The sequence below is a fragment of the Stegostoma tigrinum genome, chromosome 15, assembly GCF_030684315.1.
Source record: "Stegostoma tigrinum isolate sSteTig4 chromosome 15, sSteTig4.hap1, whole genome shotgun sequence".
Classification (NCBI taxonomy): Eukaryota; Metazoa; Chordata; class Chondrichthyes; order Orectolobiformes; family Stegostomatidae; genus Stegostoma; species Stegostoma tigrinum.
This window is the reverse complement of record NC_081368.1, coordinates 42,677,816-42,702,969: the sequence shown is the minus strand read 5'-3', so window position 1 is coordinate 42,702,969 and position 25,154 is coordinate 42,677,816. Positions and strand designations below refer to the sequence as shown.

Genomic DNA, 25,154 nt, shown 5'->3' with positions numbered 1-25,154 from the left:
GCCCACCACCACTTCTCAAGGTCAATCAGCAATATAAGTCTGAAACTTGCCTGCCACTTGCTTGCAACTAGAACATAGAACATAGAACATAGAACAGTACAGCACAGAACAGGCCCTTCAGCCCACAATGTTGTGCCGACCATTGATCCTCATGGATGCACCCTCAAATTTCTGTGACCATATGCATGTCCAGCAGTCTCTTAAATGACCCCAATGACCTTGCTTCCACAACTGCTGCTGGCAACGCATTCCATGCTCTCACAACTCTCTGCGTAAAGAACCTGCCTCTGACATCCCCTCTATACTTTCCACCAACCAGCTTAAAACTATGACCCCTCGTGCTAGCCATTTCTGCCCTGGGAAATAGTCTCTGGCTATCGACTCTATCTATGCCTCTCATTATCTTGTATACCTCAATTAGGTCCCCTCTCCTCCTCCTTTTCTCCAATGAAAAGAGACCGAGCTCAGTCAACCTCTCTTCATAAGATAAGCCCTCCAGTCCAGGCAGCATCCTGGTAAACCTCCTCTGAACCCTCTCCAAAGCATCCACATCTTTCCTATAATAGGGCGCCCAGAACTGGACGCAGTATTCCAAGTGCGGTCTAACCAAAGTTTTATAGAGCTGCAACAAGATCTCACGACTCTTAAACTCAATCCCCCTGTTAATGAAAGCCAAAACACCATATGCTTTCTTAACAAGTGTCACTTTGTTTCACAGCCCATGTTTATTTCAATACCCATAAAAGATGACAGATTTGCCTCTGCTCTACAAGGTCATATTTTTCAGAACCAGATAAGGCTTCCTTGCATTCATTGGCTTTGAGGATCTAGGAGGTAGAATTATCACAACACTTTTTAAATCTCCTTTTCTAACTTCTGGGAAATTCACCGTTGCTCATGTACGGCTCTCCTGAGAAGCTTCATTTCTGTTTCCAGTCACTCCTAAAATTATAATGGTAGCTCAGAAATTCTAAGCATTAGTTTCTCTGGTGCCCTCCCCTGAGCTCAAGTCCCCAGTGCTGCATACCATTCTAATGTCTCATCTCTGTTCTAAGCTCATGATGTTAGGTTGTGACTTTGTAAAATGAAGGTCAATTGGGTGCAATAGCTGACAATACCTTTAACATTTCTCCCAATTTTTAACTTCTTTTACATTTGCTTCATGCAGTGCATCATTCAGGTCAATGATCAATATCCTGTAAGAGTCAGCCTTTATTTTGGACCAAGCTGATGTACTGTTAACACTTGAACCTCCAGGTGAAAACAGAGGATTGCTAAGGTGTGACAAGGAATATTGCGGACTGTCTAGCTCATGACTACTATGCTTAATCCACATGCCATGAACAATATTACCTAATGACAGCTATGTTGCCATACAAAATGTCAGTGAATAAACCATGTGAATGTTCAAACAATAGTTCTGCTACCACAATGGGCTGGAAGAACCTTGGTATACTTGACAGATTATATGCCAGGATTTGTTGTAATCTGCTGCATTTACATAACCTTGTCACCAAGACCATACAGTCCTTGCCACCAGGTATAGTGAGAGCAGCAGAACAGATGAAAGCAGAGGTAGAAGAGGAAAGTCAGATGAGGAGGAGGAAGGGAGGAACCAACATTCACTTTACAGCTACACAAAATATGAGCAGCTCATTCAATTGTCGTATCAGTAAATGCAATTCAAATTCACAATTCATCAAGAGTCAAACTTATTTCCTTTTGCTATGGACAATCATGGTGTCCTCTTAGCTACAATGCTTAAATAAAAGCCTCATAAAATAAACATTCCACACCAACTTTATCAATGTAAATACCGTTTTAAACTAAACAATCCACATCCAATATCTGTGATGAATAAGTAGCTGGTAGTATGTGCAAGCTTAAATATGAGTTTGAAAATTGTAGCAGTGCTAACTGTGTGAAAGTGAAGTAAGTAATGAATATGAAATATGACCTATGATTGATTGAGAGTGATGATAGGTGAGCGAAGGGATGATAGTGAAGTAAGCAGCGTGAAAGGTCAGTGACTGGTGGTTTTTGAGGATAGAATGGTGGAACTTCTTTCAATGCCTCATGTATGTCTACATTGGCTGTGACCATAAGATGCTGCCACTGCTTTTGCAGTATCTGCCTAGAGAGGCCTTCTGGTTTTCTGTGAACAAAGGAATTCCGTCAGCTTGTCCATCTCCTGCACTAAGATCTCCACACAATTCAAGGACCTTGGAACATGTTCTCTTTAGAGGTCTGCCATCTTTTGCTAATTTTTTTGCTAAGGTTAATTTCTACAGCCATTCTCAGCATCTATTCAAATCCAAATTCACTTCCTCAGTAAGAGGTGCAGGCTAACTTTAAGTGATGCATGTTAACTTCTCAGGGATTCTGCATCTTTTGAACATTGAGTGATCAGTAGGCAACATCTTTAACACAGGTTGCATGCTGTGATCATGGCAATGAACAGGCAACACCAAGCTTCTGGCTGCCTGCATCAGGACACGTGTTAATCATGGATCATGATTGTTGTTCATGTTTTTGGGCTAGAGAGTCATGGAGTCGTACAGCACAGAAACAGACCCTTTGGTCCAATCAGTCCATGTTGAATATAATTCCAAAAAAAACTAGTCCCACCTGCCTGCTCCTAGCCCATATCCCTCCAAACCTTTCCTATTCATGTATCCATCCAAATGTCTTTTAAATGTTGTAATTGTACCCACATCAACAACTTCCTCTGGAGATTCATTCCACACACAAACCACCTGCTGTGTAAAAACTTTGCTTCTCGTATCTCTTTTAAAAGTTTCTCTCCTCTCACCTCAAAAATGTGCCCCCTTGTCTTGAAATCACCCATCTTAGGCAAAAGACGACAACCGATAAATCTATCTATATCGCCCAATATTTCACAAACTTCTATCAGGTCACCTCTCAACCGCCTGTGCTCCACTGAAAAAATTCCCAATCTATTCAACCTTTCTTTATAACTCAAACCTTCCACACCCAGCAACATCCTGCTAAATTTCTTCTGAACTCTCTCCAGCTTGATAATATCCTTCCTATAACTGGACACAGCATTCCAGAAGAGGCCTCACCAATGTCCTGTACAATCTCAACATGACTTCCCAACTCCTAGACTCAAAGGACGTGAATTTAAGTTTGAGGAATTTATTCGAAACAGATGTGTCAGGCCTGAAAAAATGGTAATAAAAGTAGTGCAAGTGCTGTTTCTCCGGTGATCTCATATTTTGCTTATGATAAGTGGAAGGATAGGAACAGTATGGGAGCTGCAGGTGGCAAAAGTAAAGAGTGGCAGTAATGTCATGGAGATAGTAAGCTTACGACTGTAATTACTTGAAGGTGCCACTGATTAATAGTTTATTACCTGACGGAAGCATTCTACTCAGTCAGCTTTTAAACTGACTAACAGCATTACAAAGAATCTGACTAGTTCTGCTTTGAATTAAATAAGAATTCTAACATGCTGGGTGACTCAATTGCTACACTTTACCAAGTTAAGGATTACACCAAAATACTAATGTACTTTATCCTTAGAGATGCAGACTGATTGCACAATATATTTTTGGAGCATGCATACTTGTGTCAGATTTCTGGTCTCTGTAGTGTCACAAGAAATTTTACTCCTGCATTCACTGACATGCCTTTCGAAGAGTTAACAGTCTTTTTAATCAGGACATTTGCTTGCTTTTCAGGCTATTCATCATTAATGTTACTCCTTTCTCATTTTATTAGCTACTCTGGATTATGTACCAAATTGACACTGTTCTACAAAAATTATACCTGAAACGTTAACTCGTCTTTGTTCTTTAAAGATGACAACCTTTCAGGAGATTTCCAAAATTTTTAGATTTTCACTTCTGAGGTCAGGTGCTTTTCAAGAAGTAAAAGTTCACTTTTGAAAAAATACCAGAAGAACAGCAGATGCTGTAAATCACAAACAAAAACAGAAATTGCTAGAAAAGCTAGCTACCATTAGTTCTGAGGAAGGGTCACTTAAGCCGAAACATTGACTATGATTCCTCTCCACAGATTCTGCCAGACCTGCTGAGCTTTTCCAGCAATTTCTGTTTCTGTTTCTGATAAAGGTTCGCTTTCCTACTTGTTTCTTTGTCTTATCGAAGTCAATAAAGTTTTAACTGAATTTTGCACCAATGTTTTTCAGTCATGTATAGAATCAGACATGGCTGACAAGGCCAGCATTTGCTACCCATCCCTAATTGCCCTGGAGGTGATGATGAATTACCTTCTTGAATCACTGTAGACCATCAGGTGTAGGGACACCGACTGTGATGTGAGAAAAGAAGTTGGAGGATTTTGTTTCAGTGACCATGAAAGAACAAACATGTTTCAAAGTCAGGACAGTGCATAACTTGGAGGGGAACTTGATGTGTTCCCATGTGCTTGCTGCCTTTGTCCTTCTAGATGGTGGTGGCCAAATCAAACTCTATAGCTCATGTAATGAGATGGTAGAATAGTGGTAATGTCATTTGCAAATGTGCTGTTCCCAGTTACATGGCCAGCCTCCTCCATTGAAATTGGATTCTGAAGTCTGTAGTTCCTGTAACAATGTGGCAATTTGACCAGATGAGAAGTATTTGAGGCCAAAGGAAGCAAATCTATTTTGAGTGTAACTCTTTTGGATGGGTGAGGTACCTCTGCAGACATAGCACTTGGAATTGAGTCAAGATCCTTTTCAGGAGAGTTGGGTAATGACGGTCAGAGATCTTTTGGGGTGGAGAGTTTTAAGACCCCTTTGGGACTCCTACCCATTGGGAAGATAGCATACATAATACACACTTGTATTGGAATTGTCCAACTTGTCAAGAACTGTTTGGAAGTGTCAACAAGCGTTGACCTGTCAACCTATCAAGAAGTGTCAAAAGTGTTTTCATGAATCCAAATGATTTTCTCAGTAGAATGTAGTCTGCAGCATAGAAAGTTAAATAATATGGTTTTTTTGCCCTAATGCAAGAGCACTTGCAGATATTCATTGAGTAAGCCTGGTAGATAAACAAAGGCAATTAAGTTGACAAAGGGGCAAGAGAGACCATGGAATGAGTAGAAGGAAATAGGGAGGCTTAGGGGTTATGAGGAGACATAAGACTGGGTAGAAGATGTTAGGCTGCATGACTTGGCATGGATGAGTGGGAAAGTGAGACAGAGTGAGGTGGGGGGGGGGAGGGGAGGTGTGAGGGCTGAGGGCTGGAGGAATGTTTCATATTGCTCATTTGCCTTGAACCTTTTGCCCAAGAAGTCCATGTGCACTCTTTGGAGTGACATCCAATCAGACTTATTCCCTCAAGCTCCATTCTGATTCTGTAGGCCAGGAAGTTGATTTCCCTCAAATGCTCATCGATCTTTCAAATATATCGCGTTGGATCTATTCCCAAGTATAAGGCATGTTTTAAGCTTATGAAAAGCATGCTCGTCAATAGCTTACTGAGATTGCAAAAAGCTGTCACTGTTCAAAGTTTAGAAAGATGTGCTAAGTCTTTTGGAGTATCTTTTTATGAGCCAACATAGAATCTTCAGAAAGCCCCAACCCGAAACATCAGATTTCCTGCTCCTCTGATGCTGCCCGGCCTGGTCTGCTTCTCCAGCCTCACGTTGTGGTATGTCTGACTCCAGCATCAGCAGTTCTTACCATCTCTTTCAAAGTATTGAATGTACCTTTTGTTCTCAGTGACAGTGGTTATTTTCCAAAGGCAACATTATCAACAGACATTGACAGTGTACCTCCTGAGGTTTACGTATAGTATATGCTAGATGAGTTGATATGGATGAGACAGGCCAAAGGGTGGTGGGTAGCAGGGTGTCAGAGGACAAAGGGCCCTTGGTTAAGATAGGAGCAAAGGCTGGCACAGGAGTTGTAAAGGATCATCAGCACAGTAATGGGAAAGTAGGTATGGGGACCATTGCCATGGGCATGGGGTGACACAGGGATTATGAGAAGCCATGGCCAGTGGCTAGGTTGGTGAATTGTATGAAGGCCCACAGCAATGCATGGATGAGGCATGGGGAGTATGGAGTAGTGAGGGACAGTGAGCATTCAGGATGCTTATATTTTCATCTTTAATTTTACACTTTGACCACAGCACTGAAGCCCCAAGTTTGGCTTCCCCCTCAGCCCATGCCAGGAATCAGCTACCTGTGAGACTCCTATCATGTCCCTTGCCCAGCTCCCTATCCAGCCTGCCATGGGGACCAACAATCGCATGCAGAGGTGGTCATTTTTAAAGATTGGATTCACAGAGCTAAGATTTCCCCCACCTCTGCACACACAACCTGCGAACAAAAATTGGATCTATGCTGATTTATTGAAGCATTATGGCACAGGGGAGGGTATTTAGCCCATCAGGTCCATGTCAGTTCTCTATATAATCATCCAATCAGTCTCATAACCCCACTGTCCACTCTACACCTGTAACCCAGCTAGTGTATTTCAGTCAAATGCATGTCCAATTTCCTTTTAAAAGCATCCATCACCGATGCTTCTACCACGCTGGTTGACAGTGAGATCATTAACGTTCACTGTATAAATATATTCTTGCTCACATCCCCCCATATCTTTTGCCTAAAATCTAAAATCTATAGCCCCTGTTCCTTGTAGGCAAATTTCAGGATATTTTGGCTCCAAAAAAATACTTAGATTCAACAAATTATCATTGAAGAAATATAATTTTTCACTTTGTTTTGTAAACTGAACACCCACTCTCATTGAGAACAAATTTTCAGTTTATCCACTGCACAAAACAACCCCTTTTAGTCATCTTCATGTATGAATTGTGTTTTCATGAGTTTTGCTTCCCACTTATAGATTGCTTTGTGTTTCCTTTTGCAGATTTTGACATGTGTTTCATGAACCTGTAATATTTTTGAGATTTTTTCCCAGATTTTTTTCAAGAATACATCAGAATATTCTTCTCCCTGATTCCTTGCTCCCCACAGCTTAGAATTTGTCCACACTTGCCAAGTACCTAACTAACTCATATGGAGCCTAGTGGTCAAATGCAACAATAGTATTATTGTATTTGTTGAATACTCGTTACATCACTTGCCAACAAATCAAAGAGCAGAGCACCATCAAATCTAAAAATCATAAAAAAATTAATAAATAAACACTTATTAGAGTCTTGAAATAAAAGTTCTTTTTTATTCTCTTATGGGAATGGGCAGCACTGGTTGGCCAGCATTTGTTGTCCTTCCCGAATTGCCTTTGAGAAGGTGACGGTGAGCTACCTTCTTGAAATTCTGCAGTTGCCATGATGTAGGTCGACCCAAAATGCCCTTAGGGAAGAAATTTTAGGATTTTGACCCAGCTAAGGGGTGGCAATACTTTTGCAAGTCAGAATGGTGCATGACTTGGAAGGGAATTTGCAGGGGTGGTGTTACCATGTATCTGTTGTCCTCGTCTTTCTTGACGGAAGTGCTCATTGGATTGGGTGGTGCTATCTAGGACTATTTGGTGAATTTCTGCAGTGCAGCTTGTAGACAGTATACACTGATGCTACTCAGCATCAGTGGTGCACAGAGTGGATGTTTGTGGACATGGTGTCAATCAAGTGAATAAGAGAATAAAATGTGAGGCTGGATGAACACAGCAGGCCCAGCAGCATCTCAGGAGCACAAAGTGGGCTGCTTTGTCCTGGATGGTGTTAAGCTTCTTAAATATTGTTGGAACCACACCACTCACCCAGGCAAATGGGGAGTATTCCATCACACGCTTGACTTGTACCTTATATATACTGGACAGGCTTTGGGGAGTCAGGACGTGAGTTGCTCGTTGCAATATTCCTAGCTTCTGATCTGCTTTTGTAGCCATTGTCTTTATATGGTGAGTCAGGTTGAATTTCTGGTCAATGGTAACTGCAAAAATGTTGATAGTAAGGGTTTCAGTGTTGAATATGAAGTGACAGTTGTTAAATTGTCTCTTATTGAAGATAGTCATTGCTTGGCATTTGTGTCAAGGAAATGTAACTTGCCACTCATCAGCCTAAGCCTGGATATTATCCAGGTCTAACTGCATTTGAAAATGAACTGCTTCAGTATCTGAGGAATCATGAATGGTGCCGAACGTGCAATCATCCGCAAACATCCCCAGTTCTGACCTTGTGACGGAGGGAAGGTCATTGATGAAGTAGCTTTGAACCTAATGTGCTGGGGTTGAATGGATTAAGTTTACCTGGGCAGTTTTAGGGTCATGATAATGTTCTCCTTCAAGTTCAATCTCAGATAAGGAGTATTTTATAAGTAGTATTGTTGCTTTTTATGCATTTGCTGAGAGACGAGACAGGTTTCTCACTAGGCAACGGTAAGTTATCAATTAGGGAGGATTGTAGTTTGTTAAGTGCCTTATTAGTGTTGAAATTCTTAGCCTGTAGGAAAAGGACATTGAAGGTTTATGGGGCAGGTATGTTGAACAGAGTCTAAAGACATGGTAAGTTATGAGAGAAAGGTTGTTGGCAGTGACCACTGTCATGGCCTCCACAGGAAGTATGTCGGGTGGACATCATTAATGTGTAATATTCGGTCATAGAGGGCAGGTAGGACAGCTGGAGACAAAGCATAGAAATGAGATGTCAGGGTAGAATGAGATAAAAAAGGAATTGGATGTTCTGGGGGTTACCTGGTGACCTGACAGATAGAATTTAATCCTGATAAGTGTGATTTGATGCATTTTTTAAGGTCTAATATGGGGAGGATTTACACAATGAGTGGTGGGTCCTTAGGAGTACTAAGGAACAAAGTAACCTTGGGGCGCAAGTCCACAGATCCCTGAAGATGTCACATCGGATAGACAGGGTGATAAAGAAGGCAAATGAGATTTTAGCCTTCACTAAACCAGGTGAAGGAGCAAGGAAGTCTCGTTACAAATTTGTAAAGCATTTGTTCAGCCACAGATGGAATAATGTGTGCATTCTATTAGAAGGATGTGATTACACTGGAGAAGAGGTTCAACAGGATGTTGCATGGGACGGAAAGTCTCAGTCATGAGGAGAGATTAGATTTGCTGTATTTGTTTTTCTTGGAGAAGGCGAGGCTGATGGGGGATTTGATTGAAATACACCAGAGTATGAGAGACATAGCCGCAGTAGATTGAGAGAATCTTTTTTCCATGTCTAAGACCAGACAGAAGAAGTTTAAGGTGAGGAATAAGAGGTGTAGAGGGGATCTTTTCATTCAGACAGTGGTGGAAATGTGGAACCTGCTGTCTGAAAAGGTAGTAGAGGCAGGTAGTAGAGATGCAACATTTAAGAAATAGCTTGATGAGGACGTCAAATGCCAGGGCATTGTAGGCTATGGACCAAAAGCAAGTAAATGAGAGTAGTGTAGATTGATCTTTGAGGGTAAACATAGACATGGTGGCCTCAACAGCCTGTTTCTACGCTGTGTGGTTCTATAACTCTCTACGACTCTATAACCAAGTGGAGACTCGTCAACTAGGAGGTGCATTCCCTGCTATCACTTGCCGATCTCTAGATATAAATTACTGCTAGAGGCAGCTGTGCAGTTAGTTAACTGGGTGGTGAGATAGTAAGTTGGGCCTGATTTGAGTGTAGAATTTTAGCTAGGATATAGGAGGTTTTGCTAACACACAAATTAATTAGCGTGAAATCCACCTTGGTGGAATGATATAAAACAGAGCAATTACTTAATTTGTGTAATTTGGTGAGGGAGAATTTGGAACAGTGAGGGAAGAACTTTTGTTCTGGTCTTTTACAGAACAAGGAGTGAGGATGGTAGTGGGGGTCAAGAGGCAATGAGACTTGAAATCTCAAATCTAGAGACTTTATGTACGCAAGCAGATGCTTCATTTGTAATGTTTAAGGCTTCTCTCTTGTTTCTTTAACTTGTTGCAGTGGTTTAAGCAGGTTCCTGCGAGATATATGAACAGCACAATGGAAGTCTCTACATGACTGCAGTGATTAAAGACAGCAGCTCACCTGCGCTTATTAAGGACAACTTGAGATAGTCAATAAATGTTGGCCTAGTTAGCACCGCCTATATCCCATGGAAGTATTAAAAAAGCTTGTGACTTAAGTAATAACTACTTAGCATAATTAATAAACAACCATTAAAAATATTGTACTTTTAATCTTGAAACCCCAGTTAGTTAAACAAAGTGCAATAATCCCAGCAGGCCAGCCCTTGTTTTGCTGGTGTCACAAGTGGCATCTAAAGGACACTTGGATAATCCACTGCAGCTACATCTACTGTACGAGCCTGCAGCCTAAGGAACTCTGAGTTGGAGTTGATGGAATTTGGAAACAGCAATGCTAAATATTACAACACATGCAACAAGGTCAATGGCCCATTATTCTATTTGACTGATACATGGTCCTTAGGCTACAAGCCCTGGCATTTTAAGTGCTCCTTAATGAAACACTAAAGTACACAGAGTGACTGATTTTGTGGTCTGTATCCACCAAGTATATCCCATGGAAGTATTTAAAAGAAAACTTGTGACTTAAGTAATAACTACTTAGCATAATTAAAAAATTAAAAGAAAGTTTTCTGAAGAAGGGTCCAGAACTGAAACATCAGCTTTCCTGCTTCTCTGATGCTGCTTGGTCTGCTGTGTTCATCCAGCTCCACACCCGTATCTTGACTGATCTTGTAGTTGCCAACTGTTTGCTTTTTAGTAAAAGTCACAGGAGGGAGAACATTTTCTGTAAACTTTTTCCAGGAGGCAGTCACATACCTTGGACTAGGTAGCTCAGATTTGGTCCAAGGTCAGGGACAGTGGGTATTTGACTATGAGTGAGGCTGGCACAGGGATCCAGAAGTTAGTACTGTAAGAGATTTAGCCCTTCGAATTATCCAATACCTGTTTCGACTGCACCCCCAACCCTAGCTTCTCTATCCTCCTTTCGTCCACAATTAAATAACTTGCATCACTGTCATAAAGGTCAATAATTGCCACTTGAGCTCTGAAAAAAATAGCTGGTGGCTGACTGGTTAGCACTGCTGCCTCACAGCGTCAGGAACCCAGGTTCAATGGGCGACTGTCTGTGTGAAATTTGCACATTCTCCCTGTGTCTGCGTGGGCTTCCTCTGGGTGCTCCAGTTTACTCCACCGTCCAAAGATGAGCTGGTTAGTTGGATTAGCCATGCTGAATTGCCCAGAGTGTCAGGTTAGGTGGTTTAACCTTTGGGAATGCAGAGTTAAAGAGATAGGTTAGGGGCGTGGGTCTAGCTGGAACGATGGATGGTAGGTCGAATGGCCTGTTTGCACACTCTAGGGATTATGATTCTATGAAATTAGAATAGCTGATCTTCACTAAAAAGCAAACAGCTGGAAAATATGAAATTAGGCAATCTGTGCACCTTAGTAATTCATTAAAGACTGTAGCCAATCGATTAGAATGACAGTCCATTGCCCGTGTTAAAATGATGAGCATGTTTTGCACATTTGACAAATGTAGAACATAGCTAACAATTAATTTTTGGATAGGACAGAGAATAATTACATGAAGTATGTTCCTTTTTGATACTCTGGAAATACATCCTTTCAGATATAGATAAAGTTTATTAGTAAACAGCTAAGTCATCATATACTGTTAAAGAGGAATAGAAATGCGAGGAAATGTTGCTAGAATTTTAAATTAAATCACTGCTCATGAACTCGAATGGATATTAACATGTCCTTACCAAGTATTTTAAAATATTATGAAACTTCATTAAATATATTTAAAAGCTAAAGTCTATAATCTACTTTCTATCTCTAAAAGTTTATTCATTGCATTTGGAAAATTTTAGGTCACATTCCAACATTACATAGAGGTCAAGTGTTTAGTAATGCTATTTTGTAATTTCTAATTTACATGTTTCTCATAGAAACAGTGATAATACATTATAAAGATGTGCACAGTTGTACGTTAAGCGCAAAAAGTAAAATGGACAAAGTTTTTTTTTATTCCCTATTAATGGTAAATGTTTTCCTGTTCTTCTTCCCTCAAGTCTGGTATTTTCTTTCTTATTTCAGTCCTGTAATTCCAGATTCTATTCTTTCCCTGGCCTTTTCAGCATCCCCTGCTCTTTCTACATCTTATCATGCAGTTCCTTTACTTCTTCACTGCTATTTGTTTGCCCTTCAAATATGATTCACCTCCCTTTTCCATTCACTTGTAATGTTGATTGCCATCAATGCTGTGAATTCTCTCACACATTCCAGTTCTACTCAAATTTAATCATTGAAGTTACACACACACACACACATTTATCTCTTTCTTTGACATCATGATGAGTATTAGAGTAGGGATAATAAGATATTTATATACCATTGACTCATTCTCACCACTCTTCTCACACTTTCGCTTACACTGTACAAAGACATAGCAATCCCTGCTCTGCCATTTGAAGAGATACTGATATGTTCAGGATATTAACAGCCACACTTGGTGAGGCATAACAATGGAGGACAAATCATTTATTCAAATAATACTGACGAGCTTCTCAGGATACTGGTGTCAATTGCAATTCTGTTGGCATATGTTTTAAAGGCCACTTTAAAAAAAGTTAACTTTTCGACTGTTTCGGCATAAAACGTGAAAGCAATTTCTTGGCATTGAAAGTTTTGACGTATATATGTTAAAGCTAGATATGAAAAGAACAATCTCCCATTAAATGTAGTCACAAAGTCTACATAGATACTGTAGACCGTTCCCCAGTTTAGCATTTTGGTGTTTTTGGTTCTTGGTGTTGGTAAGTTGGAATTTCAAGGTTGTAAGTTGCTGCTGTTCCAAGAATTGACCAACTTTATCACCCGCTCACAACCGGGCACATAAAGTGCCATTTCCTCCGATAATAATCCTGATTCCTACAAGACAAATACAAAATTTCATAGATGATTGTTGCCTAGCAACATAGTCTGCCCACACACTTCTATGCAGGACCCAAGCTTACAAATCTCAGAATAATTTTCTCATCTGAACTGATTATTAAATAACGTTAAGCAGAATGACAGATAAGCAATACAAATGAAGGGTACAGTATTGAATGATCTTTCTTATTCATGCTTGGAAGATTGTAGTGTTATCTTGAAGTATAATCAATCCCATGGGAATGGTTAGAAAACAAGGAGTGTTTGAATTCACTCATTACTCAAGTGAATTGAACCACTTTCCTGTTATGTTCAGAAGTTAAATAATTATTTATTGCAAAAGAAACAATAGAATACAGTTCATAGATCAGTGAAGTAAGTATGCCCATGCAGCGTTTTTGTTAAACTCTAGTCTCCCACTACAAACCTCTTGGAGCCATACTTCAGATTAGGACATACACAGCCACACTCCAGTAACCATAGAAGAACCCAAGAGCACAGAACTAATTTGTGCACTGTCTGTCCTCTACGATTCCTAAAAGATAACAACAGAAATAAGCCTTTCAGAACTTTTAAGCATGTCTCATTCAATGAGACCACAATTCATCGGTATCCCATCTCTAAAACACCTGGTTTGGCTTCATAACCCTTAAAATTGCTGGAAAGCAAACAACTAACAATCTCAGCTCAATTGTTAATTTTAAATCTAACGCCTGATGCTTCTCACCAGTGTCGTCTATATTTCTTTCACCCCATGTATGAAATAATATGTCTTGCATGGTCTGTTCTGAATTTCTGTCACCTTGACCTAGATGACCTACCTCTGAGCAAAATCTTAGAAAAAGCACATAAAATGGGTAATTTTAACTGCACCTGCCTGGCAGGTTATCACTCTATGTCAGGAAATGGCTGGATTTAATTCAACGGTTCATTCTACCCTCTTCTTGATTTTACTCTTCATTGAGGTAAACGTAAACAAATTCAGGCGAGACTGAAAGGAGAACAGGCCCAGAAAAAAATTCAAAGGAAAAGAAAAGACCACTCAGCCTAACACATTGATGACCCCTTAACCCCTGTTCAATCTGCTTCCTTATTGTGGGCTTCAATCAAACATACATCTCATGTCACTATAAGGTCTTTGATTGGAAAATTCAATCTCTTAACACCTAGATTTTCAGAACTACAAGTGTTGCTTTGGATCCCAGTTCGGTCCAATGTGCACATGCCCACTTCTAAAGTTTAGTACGTGCACAAAGAATTTGCAGAGCAGGATGATTGTGACATCAACCAGGTGACTTGATGCTAGCACTGCAATGGTGGAATTCTCAACACTCCAGATAAATTCACTCTTAAATTCACAGGGCTTGTGTATGTTCAGCACCAGGAAAGTACTGCCCCATCATCACTATTTAAAGGGATTATCAATTACTTTCAGATTAGTTGCTGATTGATTTCTACTGATGGTGGTTTCTGCAATTGTAGAAGCATTTAATCATATTTACAGTCCTTCAAAATTATTAAAATCTGCAAAGAATATACCACACGCTGAAGGTCTTTGTCCTGACTTCAAGGAATCCACATTAACTACTAGTTCAAGGTTTAGAAATAATAGTATAAATTTGCCTTTAACTACAGGATGACAGTGAAAATAAGCAGAAGTGAGAAAGAGCACAATCAGCTACTGCAAGTGGGAATGAGATGGGTTCAAAGCAGCAAGCCCTCTATGTTTGGAGAGTTCAGGGAGTTACTTTCTGTCTGAACCTCAATGAGAGACTGTGTATCTGAAATGTACATTTTACTAAGGTCATTCTTCCTGAAGTTAGCCACTTGCTGCAGCCACATTGGCAGCCTCAGAGTAGGATGAGGATAAAATAACTAATGACTGTGAAGATGACTATTGTCACACCCTTTTATGTGTTGGGCCCCTTCTAGTTTGAAACAGGAGGAAACGTATTTATCAGTTTCCCATTCACTGCAGCATTCTGGAGGTTATTGAGGCTGTATATTCCAACAGAGCTGAATAAATTTCATTCTCCGTTGAAGCATGGAGTGAATTCTCGGCTTTGCGAGAGATGTAAGCTTCCCTATGGTGCAGAGTGGTGTGTTTAATTGCCACACGTCAATTCTGAGAGCAACACAAAAGGTATTACACGCCTTCAATGGCCAGCTGGTACAAGATACTGATACATCAGCATATAATATCCAGTATCCCTACAGCAATCATGATACTTGCATTCTATGGAAGTCAGCTGCGCAATTCATCAACAACACCAAAACTAAGGATGACTACTGAGTGACAAGGGCTAGCCACTGGTAACCTGGTTCATGGTGGCATTGAATGACCATACATGCATGCACACACACACACACACGCACACACACACACACACACACGCACACACACACACACACACACACACACACACACACACATCACATGTGTGTTATGTGTGTGTGTTCAGTTCACTGCAGAATGTTAACTTATATGTTCGGTTAGTGCTCCCAGTAACTAGGAGAGAGCGCATTTATACTTGATAGGCTTTCTCAGTGGGGCAGCTAAGAGGTTCATGGAGAGATTACACACTGTTCCACTGCATCACTATAAAATTGCTGTTTTGTTACAGAAGACCTCACAAAGTGCCAGGTTCACTGCACGTAGAATGGACATTTTTGTCTTAGATTAGATTAGATTTCCTACAGTGTGAAAACAGGCCCTTCAGCCCAACAAGCCCGCACCACCCCTTGGACCAACCCACCCAGACCCATCCCCCTATAACTCACAACCCCTGAACACTATGGGCAATTTAGCATGGCCAATCCACCTAGCCTGCATATCTTTGGACTGTGGGAGGAAACTGGAGCACCTGGAGAAAACCCAGCAGACATGGGCAGAATTTGCAAATTCCGCACAGGCAGTTACCCAAGGCTGGAATCGAACCCAAGTCTTTGGTGCTGTGAGGCTGTAGTATTAACCACTGGGCCACTGTGCCTCCCCAAAATAACATTGATCGCCTTTGCAAAACTAAATCCATTGTATATGCTTAAGTGACATAGACTGAAAATGAAAGAAGAATAATCCTGTATTGCTTTCTTTAACAGAAAAACATAGCCATAGTAATTATTAAATGAATCAGATAGGATCAAAATTATCTAATTGAATTATACACCTTAACTTGAAGCTATTTTGACATTTTAACCTTAGAAGATAATTTGTTGTAAAATATGTCGGTTCATTCGTGTTTTTAGTTGATGTTGGTTTGGGCATGGGGAAACTGCTGGCGAGTTGGACCAGCAGATCTCCTTTTGCAAAAATTCACATCAACTTGAGGGGCCAAACGGCCTCATTTTGTGCTAAAATATTCCACAATTCTATTCTAAAACTATACTGCCCTACAAAAATGTGAAAGTGCAGACAGTGAAGAAATGTTTCAGCTAACCAGACCCCTCTGAAGGAGTCCTACAATATTTGGTAGAGTATAAGTCATGATTCATAGTGGTCTTCCATCACGGTGTTTATGGTTTATGCAATATTGCCATCATGAATGCATTAGCATCTTGGACAAATCCGGCTTACTTCTTAGAAGCCATTGTGCTTTGTCCTCTGCCTTTAGAATCAACCATACAATGACCAGCTGTGAAGCAAGATGAGTAGAGGCAAAGATGACCAACAGTGGCCCATTTCTTGCCTGGCTGTTTTTAATTGCTTCAGGGTGGCAGCTGATGACTAGTGGAGTTCTATAGGGGTCCAAGTTGGGATTACAACCATTCATGTTACTTATTAAATATCTGGATGATTAAACTGAGGGCATTATTGCTAAGTTTGTAAATAACACAAAGGTAGGTGAATAGATAGATAAAGTTGAGAAATCAGGGAGGCTGCAGAAAGACTTGGACTAGCTGGAGAGTAGGCAAAGAAGTGGCAGATGGAATACAATGTGTTAAAATGTGAGGTTAAGCATTTTGATAGGAAGAATTGAAGCACAGACTATTTTCTGAACAGGAAAGGCTTTGGGAATCTGAATCACAAAAGGATTTGGGAGTTTAAGTTCAAGATTCTCAAGTTTAACATGAAAGTTCAGTTGGCAGTTGGGAAGACAATGTAGTGTCGTTGATTTCAAGAAGGCTAGAATACAAGTGCCGGGATGTACTGCTGAGGCTGTACATGGCTCTGAATATTGTGAGAAATTCTGGGCCCTGTATCTAAGGCAGAAGCTACCAAAACTGGATATTGGAGTCACATGGAGGGGACAACTTGCTCAGGGATTCAGCTGCATTTGAGAGACAAAGACGGGGAGTAAGAAGAAGCTTATTTGACAAAAAAACTGTTCTTTGGTTCCCTGTCACAAGAGACAGCTGGTAACCAAGGTCAACACTGTTTCTGAAGAGAAGCAGAGGAAGGCCTGTCTTAACTGTGCCTTTCCTTGCCCAAAAGCTCCTATACAGTGCCACCCAGTGGCTACAGCATAGTTGGTAGAAGCCAGCTGACCTTCAATTGTGAACCCTACTGATGAGGTTGGAGAACAACTTTGAGCAGCTCTAGGTCTTCAGATTGGGCATGTTATTTTCGAGGGAGGGTAGGAGGCTGTGGGCTGGTGCTGAGGGGGATTTTTCCAAAACACCACCTGTTTCCATCTCCTTTCCAAAACATCACCTGTTTCAATCTCCTTCCCAAAACACTGCTTGTTTTTATCTCCTTCCCAAAATTCCAACCTAATTGTTCCACAATCCCGCACCGCCCATTTTTGTCTCCTTCCCAAAATCCACAAACCTGACTGCCCCGGCTGAACCATTATCGTGCCTGCTTCTGCTCCACTGCTTCATCTCCGCTTACCTCGATTCTATCTTCCCCCCACCCCGGTCCAGGAACTCCATACCTACATCTGGGACACTTCCCATGCCCTCCACCTCCTCCAAGACTTCCAATTCCCTAGCCCCAAACACCTTGTCTTCACTATGGACATCCAATCACTATACACTTGTATCCCCCATGCAGATGGCCTAAAAGACCTCCGCTTCATCCTCTCCTGCAGGCCCAACCAGTCCCCCTCCACTAACACCCTCATCCACTTAGAAGAACTTTGTCTTTACCCTGAACAAATTCTCCTTTAACTCTCCCACTTCCTACAGACTAAGGGAGTGGCCATGGGCACCCACATGGACCCAAGATATGCCTGCCTCTTCATAGGATAGATGGAACAGTCAATTTTCTGCTGTTACACTGGCAGTATCTTCCAACTCTCCCTCCAAGACATTGATGACTGTATCGGTGCTGCCTGATGCTCCCATGAGGTGTTTGAACAGTTCATTAATTTTACAAACACGTTTCACCCCAACGTCAAAATCACCTGGACCATCTCCAATACCTCTCCTTCTCTGTCTCCATCTCTGGTGACCATCTCGAAACTGACATCTACTTCAAACCCACTGACTCCCACAGCTACCTGGACTACACCTCCTCGCACCTACCTTCCTGCAAGAATGTGATCCCCCTACTTCCAATTCTTCTACCTCTGATGGATCTGCTCCCAAGTTGGAGCATTCCATTCCCAGACATCCCAGATGTCCTTCCATTTGAAAGACCGCATTAATCCTCCTCCAGTGATCGAAAGTGCCCTCAACCGCATCTCTTGCAATGCCTGCACCTCTGCCCTCACATCCCCTCCACCCCAACAAAAATAAAGGCAGATTCCCCTTGTCCTCACACATCAGCCCACCAACTTCTGCCATTCATCCGTCATTGTCCGCCACTTCCACCATCTACAATCCGACCCCACAATGAAAGATATACTTCCCTCCCCAACCCTATCTGCCTTTTGTAGGGGCTGCTCACTCCACGTCTCCCTCATCTGTTCCACAGCTCCCACTAATCCCAACACACCCGACACCTTTACCTGCAACTGCAGGAAGTGCCACACCTGCCCCTATATCTCCCCCCTCATGTCCATTCAAGGCCCAAAGCAAGCCTTTCATATCAGACAGGGATTCGCCTGCTCATCTGTCAACTTGGTCTACTGCAACTGTTGCTCCCAACGTGGCTTCCTCTACATCAGTGAGACCAACCATAGACTCGAGACTGTTTTGTAGAGTATCTGTGCTCTGTATCTGACAAATGACAACATCTTCTGGTTGACAACATTTTAATCCAACCCCCCCAAACCCCCCCACTCCCTGGGCAACATGTCCATCCTGGCCCTCCTCCAGTGCCACAATGACACCACATGCAAACTGGAGAAGCACCACCTCATATTCTGCCTTGGGAGCCTATAGGTCAATGGCCTAAACAGGGGTGGCACGGTGGCTCAGTGGTTAGCACTGCAGCCTTACAGCGCCAGGGACCCGGGTTCGATTCCAGCCTCGGGCAACCGTCTGTGTGGAGTTTGCATATTCTCCCTGTGTCTGTGTGGGTTTCCTCCGGGTGCTCCGGTTTCCTCCCACAGTCCAAAGGTGTGCAGGCTAGGTGGATCGGCCATGCTAAATTGTCCATAGTGTTCAGGGATGTGTGGGTTACAGGGGGATGGGTCTGGGTGGGATGCTTCAAGGGGCGGTTTGGACTTGTTGGGCCAAAGGGCCTGTTTCCACACTGTAGGGAATTTAATCTAACCTAATCTAAAAACATGGATTTAACCAGTTTTAAAATCTCTCCACCCCTAGCCTCATCCCATGATCAATGCTCCCTCTCATCCCCGCCTCACTGACCTGACACAACCTGTCCATCTTCTTCCCCACCTATCTGCCTCTCCAATCCCCACCACTCCCTACCTGCACTCACCTACTTATCTTCCCCCACCTCTCTATTTATTTCCCAGCTCCCTTCCCTGTCCCCTTTTCTAAAGAAGGGTCCCAAACTGAAACGTCAACTTTCCTGCTCCTCTGATGCTGCCTGACCTGCTGTGCTCCTCCAGCTCCACCCTGCGTTATCTAGGTTTTCGGGGCCAGCTTTGGAATGTACCAACTTACCATAGGTAGCTGCTGCCTGAGCTGGCTGGCTGAGAGACAACACCATTAAACTAGTAGAGTGGCAGTGGTACGGAGAAGAAAATTGTCAGAGAGGAAACAGGTTGACTATTGTAAGGTATGACATTATTTAACTTGTCGCAGCATTGCATCCCTAGGTTCTTGGAAGACTCCTGGCAATAGGAACCACAGCTATCTGGCTCCAATACCACTTAAAGCTGGTCTGGGGAGCCTTCTAATCCCTGTGGATAGATGATGTCTCTTCTCCTTTGTGCATCTCCACCAAGTCAACTAGTACAGCATCAGAGGAGCTTGAATAGCTTTCCTTTCTTTGTTGTGACATTCAGCTCAGAATCCCTTGAACAAACAGCTCCAAGATCTAACCTAGTCCTTTTAGAGTTATTGCTGGTTTTAAGTGGTACAGGTTAGCTTTAATTAGTGCTAATCTCACACAAACCTGGGTCTCATGTTGAGGCACGTTGCTGTTCAGCAACACTCACAGCACTATCTGAACATAGCACGACGTTAGTGGGCTGTGGGCTCCTAAACCAATGGTTATTGACACATCATAGCCAAGATTTTATTGGATCAATGACAATCTTGCTCACCAGTTCGGGAGCCCTGTCTGTACATGGGGGAGACCCAGCGAATTCAAATGCCATTCAGACATTCTACTAACCACCATTGGATCTTCCCCATGATTGGGGTTTTGAGGCAATAGTCCTACCTGTTGACTTGCCAAATACTGACAGTTGTCCATTGCAACTAGCACCAGTGGGAATAACGGCAACTTGGCACTGATGCACCCACCACAGGCCCAGGAATAATCAAGAGATTCCCAACTAAAGCTTAATGGGGATCACAGGTTTAGAGCCAAATGAAGGCAGAGTCAGAGGGATCGAGAGAAGAGCAGGGTGTGTCATCAAGTATCCCGCATTCCCAAAGCCAGGTTTCTCAATCAGGCACAAAATGTCTGACTACAAGGGACCCCCATGTAGGAGGTCACTAGAAAACTTGATGAGGTTTGCTGGGTGACCTTCTGCGGACACAGGCATGATGTGCAGTTCCTAGTAGATTCTTGATCAGAAATAACTGAGATCAGTTAAGCCATTAATGAACCTACAAGACATCTTGTAAATGTCTAAAACTCTCACAGTGGCCCCTTCTCCCATTAAACTTAATTAAGGGAGGCTTTGCCACCACCAGAAGACTGCAAAACTGTCTCTCCCACAATAAGTGGGCCTGGCTGTCATCTTTCTTGCCATTTCAGAGCTGCCTTAAATCTAGTACCTATTGTTCTTGAGGCCACTTATGGCAGTTGTACAATTAAGCTGCATCAATGCACGCATGTAAAGATATCGTCTCGTTTTAGTTTTCAACAAATGTCTAAATTTCTAAACAAATAAAAGCAGAGAAGAAAATAAATCTCACATGATGTATTGCATAAATAAAACTGCCAAAGGGTGCTGGGCAGGAATACACAAAACAGATCACCACTTGCTTTATGCCAAGTATGGTTCCTATTGTACCAGGTCAGTCAAATAGCTTCCACTCAAATGACAAAATGGTGGCATCACAAACTCTCATTTCTGGGGCAAAAGTTTAGTGTTGCCAAAGCTCTCTAATTGGGTCAATCAGTTCCAGATCTGACCAGCCTGTCTTGAAGCAGCGATACAATAAACTCGGTAAAAATGATTTCAGACAAATAAATATGCCCTAAGAAATATAGACATAAATAAATAAGTGAATAGTAAATAAAAGCCACAGTAATGAAACACTGGATTTTAATAATATCGGAGAGCCCCATATGGTAATAAAGCTTGAATGATTCTCCGGATTACTGCAGATTTAGATCAATGACAGAACTCACCGCTCTAGACTAAACACGGCTCACCAGAAACAGAAACTTGCAGTCTCCAAAAGATTTCTTATCACATCCATTTCTTTTCTGATGCATTTATCCCCAATTGCAAGTGAAAGCTGGCACTGGAGAATGCAAAAGCAAACAGTGGTAACCAAGGAGCCTCAGTCATTACTAAATCTGTAATGTTCCTGGAGTAAACAGGATTAAAGCAAGCTTCCCACCAACATGCTGTTGGATTTGTGACTGCTGCAAAAATACAACCTGCAGACCTCAGTCAGCTAAAGATTACAATTACCATGACAACTGAATTGTGTGCATCAAATAAAAAAAAATTAAAATCCAATGCAATTCTGTGGGTGGAGATAGGTGTCTTGAAAATCTATACAAAGAAATGCATGTCACAACATGCTTTTGACCTCTGCGTGTTGAGTTGAACTAGAACGAGTGGTCTCCAATTTTCCAGGACCATTTGTTCAAGTTTTCTTGCCACTTCTTTTAGGCTTTATACAGTGCCATAAAGGATTCAGAGATTTATGGTGGCAAAGCCATATTGTTACGTATTTGCACCCAGAAATTGGACCTGGGATTGTGAACTGGTTCCATGTCAAGGTACCAGGACTGCAAAACAAGCTTGTCGTGACCCATATAACAGAACAGGAGATTGTCTTTTGGATAAACCACCAGGAGACTCTCAATCATTTTTAAGGTTTGAGCAGAACCAGGTTGCTCATTATCTTCAATGTGGCTAACACCCGGAGAATCATGTTTTCAGTCAATAGGCAACAAGAAGTCCACAGTGAGAAAGCTGTAAGTTTTTACAATGCATACCATAGTTTAGAAATTCAAGTGAAGATGCAAACTGGAGAAGGCTGAGGTACCAATGTAGGGAGTGGGTGAAGTATGAATCCTGGTACACAGATATTTTTCAACAGAATTCTGATCTGAAATGTTGCTCCTGGCAGCACTGCCTCATATGTACTGGATATGCAACACCTCAAATTTAGGCTCCAGGAGGACAAAGCAGGAATTGGCATTGTTTTCCGGTCAGAAGCATGAGTCCTTTGGGAAGCTAATTAAAATTAAGATTTTCACATGGCTGAGACCTTAATTGGTATGGAGATAGGCTTCGTGTCTAATTCAAGGCTAGGTTTTCCAGAAAAGTTTTCCAAGCTGCTGGGCCAATCAAATGTCTTCTGGCTTAAGCATTGGGCTGCAGTATAAGGTAAGCATTGATTGATTGATTGATTTGACTTACTGTCACATGTACCTAAGTACAGTGGAAAGCTTTGTTTGTGAGCAGTATAGGCGGATTTTAGTAAGCAAGGACATACAGATCAGAGGGTGAAAGAAACTTGGACAGAATGAGTCACACAAATTTCACCGTATGGGTTGTGCATGAGGCAAAAATCAACATTATTTGAAATTACTCAGCCCATTCTTTAATGTAATAATGGCATAGAAGAAGCTGTTCTTGAACCTGTTGGGGTGTGTGTTCAGGCTTCTGTACCTTGTGCCTGATGGAAGAGGTTGTAGGAGAGCATTCCTGGGGTGCAATGGGTTTTTGATGATGTTGGTAGCCTTCCTGCAGTTAGAGATATAAATGGAGAAGATAGATGGGTGGTTGAATTCCGTGATGGTTTGGGCTGTGGACATCACCTTCTGTAGTTTCTTATGGTTCTGGGCAGTGCAGTTGGCACAGCATGCCATTACCTACCCGGACAGCATGCTTTCTGTGGTGCATCTATAAATGTTGGTGAGGCTCCTTGTGGACATGCTGCATTCCCTGAGCTGCCTGAGGAAAAGCTGGAGTTGTTGTGCCTTCTTGACCGTCGCACTTATGTGGGAAGTCCAGGACAGGTTTGGTTATTGTCACTCCTAGGAACTTGATGCTCTTTACCCTCTCAACCTCCAATCTGTTAATGCAGATGGGGACATGTTCTCCTCCTTTCTTTCTGAAGTCAATGATCAGTTCTTTAGTTTTGATAACACTGAGTGACAAGTTGTTATCACTGCACCGTGGCACCAAGCCCTCTATCTCCTTTCAGTATTCTGACTGGAACATTGCTTCAACAGTGTATTGTTACTTTTCAGGAATATTCATTAAAAATGAAAAATGCAGCCAGCTTTGTCTTGTACCTTAAGTCAAAACTGCTACTTTCACATTTACATACTGTCTGGATAATATCAGATTATTTTCTTGCATGTTGCGTCTTTACAGAACATAAGCACTTCTACCACTTTGGAATTGAAACCGCCTCTCAAGAGCCATTCTTACATGAACTGTCTCAACTCATGCTCCTGCTCTGGTTGATTGCACGCCTCTCTTCAGTTTGTAGTCCCCTTGACTCTGAAACTTCACTCCAGTACACTTTCACAAGCTTAACTCTTCCCTGAGCGCCAGCTTCACCAAGCTTGGTATGTCCCTATGTTTCCCTGAGCTCTAATCTTGTTCAGCTGTACATAGCAAATATTGCTTATGGGTTTTCCACCCTAACACTCACAATTGCTCTGGAATATCAATGCTCGCAGCCTCCTCCAGCAGAGAGCCATTCAGCTTATTACTTTCGTAGCTCTCCAAGACTTTTGGGTCCTGGCTCCATGTAGCCAGTGAACTGCTCTTGGCTTCTTCTTTGTGAGACAGGTAAAAAAATCAGCCACCAAACATGTTTCTGTCAACTAAACCATGTGCCTAGAACTGTTTTTTTAGTGTTCCCTAAAAATATGCCAAGTGATCAATTAAAACCTTACAATAAACTCCTCTTGCAGGAAGAAATGAATGTTGCTGCTGAGCTGTCCTTAGAGCTCAGTGTTCCATAAATTTCACATTTCACAGGATACTGAAAATGAATTTCACCATACCGGTTCATGTTTAAATTTTGACATCTTTGAGGTTATTTCTTCCTGCCCTTCAGCAACTTGCCACTCTGTAACCCTGTGTCAAAAATTTCCAGGCTTACTCTTTCCTTCAGAATGGATGCCTGTTTTGACGTCTTCAGAGGTTTTGACTTCCTTCAGAGACTTCCTGCTTTTTACTGAGCTGCACCTGAGGATGTAAATTGTTCGGAAGAATGATACTAGATTGATGCCTAGAACAACCGGCTTATCTTATGAGGAAAGATTGGAGTCACTGGCTCCTCTGTATTATAGTTTTGAAGAGTGAGGGGTGATCTGATCAAGATTCTTAATAGTGTTGACAAAGTCAAAGTGAAAAGGATTTTTATTAGAGTCATTGATTTCCTACAGCATAGAGACAGGCCCTTCAGCCCAAATTGGTCCATGCTGACCAAAATATCCATCCACGCTAGCCCCATTTCCCTGTACTTGGCCCATATCATTCTAAACTTTGCCTATTCATCTGTTCATCCACATGCCTTTTAAATGTTACAGAGATAGTAGGAAACTCCCAATGCTGGAGGATCTGAGATAACAAAGTGTAGAGCTGGACGAATACAGCAGACCAAGCAGCATCAGAGGAGCAGGAAAGCTGACGTTTCGGGTTGA

At 41.9% G+C, this 25,154-nt stretch overlaps 1 protein-coding gene across 1 annotated transcript in view; it reads right to left on the bottom strand.

Annotated features, from left to right (window-relative positions):
- nhsl2 (NHS-like 2) overlaps positions 1-25,154 on the bottom strand; it is a 320,980-nt gene that overhangs the window by 123,617 nt on the left and 172,209 nt on the right. The window lies entirely within an intron of this gene.